Source organism: Babylonia areolata, chromosome 19 (genome assembly GCF_041734735.1).
Source record: "Babylonia areolata isolate BAREFJ2019XMU chromosome 19, ASM4173473v1, whole genome shotgun sequence".
Lineage (NCBI taxonomy): Eukaryota > Metazoa > Mollusca > Gastropoda > Neogastropoda > Buccinidae > Babylonia > Babylonia areolata.
In genome coordinates this window covers 58684664-58691557 of record NC_134894.1, presented here as the reverse complement: position 1 = coordinate 58691557, position 6894 = coordinate 58684664, and the positions used below count along the sequence as shown (strand labels likewise).

Here is a 6894-nt window from a genome sequence, read left to right as displayed (position 1 = left end):
TTGGAACTCACTGTAACATAATAACTCTCTGTCTCTCTGTGTCTGTCTGTCTATCTGTCTGTCACTTCATCCATCTTTCTCAGAGTCGCATAAAAGTGGGTTTGAGTTGTCAAAATCTATATCTGTTCTTATGTATAGGCAAGTATGATTTTTGTAGGATGTATATCAGATCACCCTTTCGGAAGCAAACAAAAAACACAAAACAATCACCTCTTCAAATACGGCTATGTCCTTACCAAAATGTATGTGTGTGTGTGTGTGTGTGTGTGTGTGTGTGTGTGTGTGTGTGTGTGTGTGTGTGTGAAAGCTACTCCCCCCCCCCACTCCCATATCTCTCTCTGTCTCTGTCTCTCTGATTGTGTATGTCGTGTATGTCTGAACTGCATTACTGGTACAGACTACACGAACCCATGACATTCACGGAAACGCCGGAACATCAACATTGCCGTTAATGTCTGTATTCTTAAAGACGCTGGCCTGCTATTTACTTTCTGGGGGAGAAAAAGCTTCTGAGGTACTTAAAGACTCACGCAAATCATGGTCTGCTATTTACTTTTTTTTTTTTTTTTTTTTTTTTCGTGAATGACTTTTCAGGAACTTAAAAGCCTACGCCATTCAAGCTCACTCAAAGTGCACCGTTTACAAATGCTGCAATCCAGCGAACCGCTATTATGTGTACAATCTATCAAAAGGGGAAATAGGTCGCTAGAGACATTTCCGAAGTTGAGGGGGGTTAAAAGTTATTTAAAAAAAAAAAAATTTTACGTAACCAGAGTCTTCCAACATTCAAACATTATGAATAAGGATGTTTGAACTTTTTTTTTGAGAGTTAGGTTCTTGTTTGTCTATGTCTCTCTCTCTCTGTCTCTCCCCCCTTCTTCCCCGTTTCTGTCTCTCTTTGCTTCTGTCTGTGCCTGTCTGTCTGTCTGTTCCTCTCTCTCTTTCTCCCTCCCTCTCTCTCTCCCGTTCGCTTGCTCTCCTCTGCTTTCTTCTTCGCCTGGGGGATGGGGAGACTTGAGCTGTTTCTGAAGCTGAACGGGAACCCAATTAATACGCTTCCCTCTCGCCAGGCCATAGGCGATCTTTTTTTTAAAGTTGCTCTCTCTCTCTCTCTCTCTCTCTCTCTCTCGTGTGTGTGTGTGTGTGTGTGTGTGTGTGTGTGTGTGTGTGTGTGTGTGTGTGTGTGTGTGTGGTATGTGTCTTAGAGCGTCTGTGGGGCGCGTGTGTGCGCGCACACGTGCACGTGTATAATTATGTGTGCATGTGTCCGGACCTGTTTGTGTGCGTGCGTGTCACACACAGAGAAAGAGAGAGAGACAGAGAGAGAGAGAGAGAGAGAGAGAGAGAGAGAGTAAGATAGAAGATAAGATAGAACTGTCAGCCAGGCAGACAGAGAGAGAGAGAGAGGGGGGGGGGGAGAGAAAGAGAGAGGGAGAGAGAAAGAGAAAGAGAGAGAGAGAGAGAGGGGGGGGAGAGAGAGAAAGAGAGAGGGAGAGAGAAGAGAAAGAGAGAGAGAGAGAGAGAGAGAGAGAGGGGGGGGGAGGGAGCGGGAGGGAGAAGATGAGAGAGGCTTTGAGACAAATACTCAGTGATACAGAAAGAGAGAGAGAGAGTCAGACAGAGAGAGCGACAGAAAAAGACAGACAGACAGAGAGAGAGACAGGCAGACAGACAGAGTCACATAGAAAGATACAGAGAGATATTCAGAACCACAGAGAGACAGAGACCAGAATTGCGGGCTTAATTTGGATGGAGAGGGGAGAGGCTGTTCATCATGGACGAACTTATCAAAAGCTTCAGACCCAATCCGTCTAATTATAGGAGCTAAATTTGAACATGGATGTACCTATAAAAAAAAAAGAACAAGAAAAAAAAAGGAAAAGAGAAAGACACAAATTAACAAAGCAATCAGAGCCCCCCGACCATAATTTTCTTCTTCTTCTTCTTCTTGTCAGTATTCTTATTATTGATACCATCATCATAATCAACACGACGCTTCCTTGAACAACGCTCGCTTTCACTCCCCAGATGAACCAAACAAAGACTTCCTCCCCAAGGCATTCATTAACTGCTGATCAACAATGATAATTACATGGGTGACTTGGCTGGATGAACAAAATATCAAAAAACAAAGGTTAGTGAACGAACGCAGACATCTACCACACCATGTGACAAAAAATACCAAAATACTCGTATTATGCGCGGGTGACCCTGACAGTGACAAAACCTTTCTTCAACCCAGCACTGACCGAACCTAAAACCATTCCGATCTCAAGTTTTGGAGAATGTGTGTGTGAGGATACCATCTTTCTGAGTCGTGCTAATGGCGACTTGTATCATGATAACAAGAATGTTAATAAAAACGTTAATAATAATAATAATAGTAATAGTAATAATAATAATAATAATAACGGCGACCACCATTGCACACTTTGATAAAACAAAACAAAACAAGAAAGCACACATGTTATGTCTCAGAATTCTTCACACTTATACAGGCATACGCACCACTGATGGTATACAAAGTGAGAGTATAATATAATAATATAATCGTAATCTTCTGAGTTTCAGATGGACAAAAAAAAAAAAAAAAAAAAAAAAAAAGAACCAAAAAGAACAACACCACACACACACACACACACACACACAAGATGAGAATCACAGACAGAAGACATCGGTTGGAGGTACCGACACATTCTTTTTCCCTTGCTTTGTCATGGAGCACTTGATCATTAGATTAAACACATCATAACATAGTATTTGTTCTTCGTTTTTTTCTTTTCTTTTTTGTTGCTGTTGATTGTTTGTTTTAGTATCACACAGTTTACAAACAACAACAACAACAAAAAGTAAAGACTTCAGCACTTAAAAAAAAAAAAAAAAAAAAAAAAAAAAAATCAGAGCTGTCAGTCACAAGATTGTTTGTTTAGTTTCGGTTTGTCTTTCATTTGTGAAGATCGCTGTAATCAGTCATTGACTGGCACGACGATTTACCAGAATGACCGCTCCCTCGCATCATGACGTGGGACATGGCAAACAGATCACACACAAGTCTGGGCTTGGGACGGTAGTGGAGGAGGAGGAGGAGGAGGAGGAGGAAGTGGGGTGGGGTGGGGAGGAGGAGGAGGACGAGTTAACTGAGAGGGGGTTGTGGGAATTTGTTGGGTTGGAGGGAGTTGAAGGATGAAGGGAAGGGGTGGAGGGGGGTGGGGGGGGGGGGGGGGCGGAGGCTGGAGGGGGGGGGGGGGAGGGATTGAGGTTAGGTACGGGCAAAGGGTCCCTCAGGAGATAGTATGCTCACTTGTCGATGGACACATCTGAGCGTATTAGCTCCGGACAGAATGCCCGTGTTTTTTGTTGTTGTTGTTTTTTTGGAATGAAGGTGGTGGTGGTGGTGCTTCCATGTACGGGAAGACGGTGAAAACTACTAACTACTATTAGTTGGGGACTTGATGATTTGGTGCTTGTTGAAGTTTAGCATAGTTCCTGCTTCCTGCTCATAAGTCCACGCTGATTGGGTAGACGTGGTAGCCGTATCTGGACTAAGGGTCTTGAAACTTGCATTACTGAATCTTATCATGGATCTTTTTTTTTTGTTTTTTTTTTTTTTCCTGTTCCGCTATTAATATGACAGCCCAAAGTGCTGATGAGATATCCTGCTGGTGTTAGGCAGGGAAAGTGAAAAAAAAAAAAAAAAAAAAAAAAAAAAAAAAAAAAAAAAAACGTAGTGTGTAAATTTCTTTGTTTCGTTTGATATATTATCATCAAGATCTGATTAAAAGGATTTAAATCGTTATTCGTTAATTTCTTCCTTATTGTAAAGAAAACTAAAACAGCAGATCACACAATCATTGACTGGCTTCTCTTAACCATACGCCGTTTTCTTATGATATATGTATAAGGGAGATAAATAATGCTTAGAAGAGAAATAATTGGTTAAATAATGCTTAGAAGAGAAATAATTGGTTTAAGATAAGCACCATCATAGCTTCTTTTTCTTTTTTTTCTGCTGGGAAAAGTGGGAGAAAGGTTATAATAATCAATCTCAGGACAGAGGAATCCCCCCCCCCCCCCCAAAAGATGAGGTCAGCTAACTAAGTAAGGCCTTTGCTTTTTTTTTTTCTTTTCTTCTTTCTTTGTTTTGATTCATGCTGCAAACTCGCCGTACTCGGCAATGGTTTCCTCTGTCTCACTACTGGGGATCATCTGAATCTGCTCGGGGGCCTGGTGGTGGCCGTTGGGGTGCTGCTGCTGCTGCTGCTGAGGATGACCCCCGTCACTGCTGACGCTGCTGCAGCGCCGGCTGTGGGAGAAGAAGGAGGAGGCGGAGGAGGAGGAGGGGGGCAGGGTGAGGGAGGAGGAGGGGTGGAGGAGGAGGGGAGGCCCCCCGGAGCCGCCCTGGGTATGGGGCGGAGGCCGGTGGTAGGCGCAGTTGGACCGGTTGTGTGAGTTTCGTCTGCTTGTCATGGCGACGTCATGGTGCGAGGCCCGCAGTCATTCGGAGGTGTTGGTGATGCCCGTCATCATCTCCTCGTCGTAGTCACGCACCCCTTTGCACACCTTGCAGCGGAGCAGGCGGCGGAAGGCGGAGTTGAAGTGGCGGTTGAAGAAGAAGTAGAGCACGGGGTTCATCATGGAGTTGATGTAGCCCAGCCACAGCGCCACCATCCAGGGAATGTAGGGGATGCGGTAGCCCACGATGGGGTCGATGATGTTGAAGATGAAGAAGGGGAACCAGCAGACGCTGAAGCAGCCCATGATGATGCCCAGCGTCTTGGCCGCCTTGGTCTCGTGGTGGAACTTCTTGCGCTTGCTGTGGCTCATGTGGTTGTGGTTGCCGGCCTCCTCCAGGGCCCGGATCTGGTGGGCCTGGCGGTTGGCCGCCATGTAGATCTGCACGTTGCACACGCCCATGAAGACCACGGGCACGTAGAAGGCGATAAGAGAGCAGACGATGGCGAAGGGCGTGTTGACGATGAAGACGCAGACGTGGGCGTCGGGCGGGAAGGCGCAGTGCAAGTACTCCTCGATCCCCAGCTTGTTCCAGCCGTTCATGATGGGGATGAAGGAGATGAAGACGGGCACCACCCAGCAGAACACCAGCATGGCCCCGATCATGCGCACCGTCAGCCGCTCGTGGAGGAAGGGCCGGCAGATGGCCAGGTAGCGGTCGATGGCCAGGCAGGACAGGTGGAAGATGGACACCGTGCACATCATCACGTCGAAGCTGGAGGACAGGCGGCACACGATGTCGCCCAACATCCACACCTTGTTGTTCATCTGCTGGTAGATCCCGAAGGGCATCACCAGCAGCGACACGCACATGTCGGCGATGGCCAGCGAGACGACGAAGACGTTGGTCTTGTTGCGCAGCTTCTTGTGCGTCAGCACGGCCAGGATGGTGATGAAGTTGCCCACAATGGTCAGCAGCGGCACCAGCAGCAGGATGACCGACACCCCCAGGGTGACCCCGGCGCTGTATTGCGGGGGAGGCTCCGCCGTGTCCTTCAGGATCGCCTCGCACTCGTCCGCCATCCCCACCGTCACGCTGTGGTTCAGCCAGGGCAGGGGCGCCGGGGAGGAGGAGGAGTTGATGTCGTCGTACCAATCCTCCAGCGTGAAGTTCATCAGGGACAGCTCGGTTAGAGCCGAGCTCAACGAGTCGTTGTCGTTGTTGTTGTTGTTGATGTTGTCGTCCATCGTCAGAAGGTCGCTAGCGTCCACGTAGGGCGCCACCGTGCTGACGACGCCGGCAGGGGCGGCTCCGCCGTCTGACAAGGTCAAGGACACCATCCTGTCTGTCTGTATGTCTGTCTGTCTGTTTGTCTGCCAGTCAGACGGTCCACACACTTACAGCTAGCTGTCCTGTCAGCTCGCTCCGGACATCTTTATTCGCTTTTCTTGTAGGTCACACACCCCTACCACGTCAACCGGGGCTGGAGGCAACGATGAGAAAGAAAACGCACAGAGAGCCAAGTCCATCGCTCCACCGTCTAGCCAGTTCCATTCTGCATCACAAAACACAAACAGAAACCGAAACCAGGGACCACCATCATCATGGGACTGGAACTGACGACATGTTGGCGGCACACGGCAGACCGCAGTTTCCTCGGCCCAGCCACGACGTGAAGAGCAAGTCTGGAGACGGCGGGATCGTGTGGGGGGTCTCACTCTGCAGCCTGGGAGGATGGTGATGCAGCTGTGGAGGCGGAGGATTGTGGAGAGGGGTGCTGCTGCTGGTGGAGGTGGTGGAGGTGGTGGTGGTGGAGGAGTAGATGGTGGTATCAGTGAGCAGGACGGCCACCTGCTTCAGTAACATCGCTCCTCCTCCTCCTCCTCCTCCTCCTGACCCTTCACGTCATCTGCAACAACGACAACAACAACAACTTCAACGACTACAAGAGGAAGGCCACAGAATAACCAGATGCTCAGCTGCCACTGCCACTGAACACACTGACACTGGATTGTTTATTGTACATCCACCATAGGCCCTTATACAAAACCCTGGGGAGGAAAGGGAGGGAAGGTTTGGGGGGTTGGGGGGTTGGTGGGGGTGGGGGGAGTGGGGGGTGGGAGTGAGGGGTAGGATGTTGAGAAATCATGATGGACAGCAGCAAAATATCAGCTGCCAATACACAGAGTCCAGTGAGGGTGTGGGTTACGAATTCCGCTTTCGCCCTTTCAGTCGTGTCCGACTATGACCATCAGAACAGCAGAGGAGCCAACTGCTGTTCCGACTATTTGGGCTAGAATTTGATTATAGTGGAGAGCGTCTTGCCCAAGTTACATCCCCACTCTCTCGGCCAAGAGGATTTTAGGACAGTCGGCGTTGGGATGGTTACCAAAGGCCAGCTAGCCCACAAGGCTGCAGCGCTCAGAGCCAGTGCAATTTTG

General features: G+C 48.5%; 1 pseudogene; it reads right to left on the bottom strand.

The window, feature by feature from the left end:
* Positions 1 to 4152: 4152 nt before the first annotated feature.
* On the bottom strand, positions 4153 to 6277 carry LOC143294376 (5-hydroxytryptamine receptor 4 pseudogene; annotated as a pseudogene).
* Between the last annotated feature and the right edge of the window lie 617 nt (positions 6278 to 6894).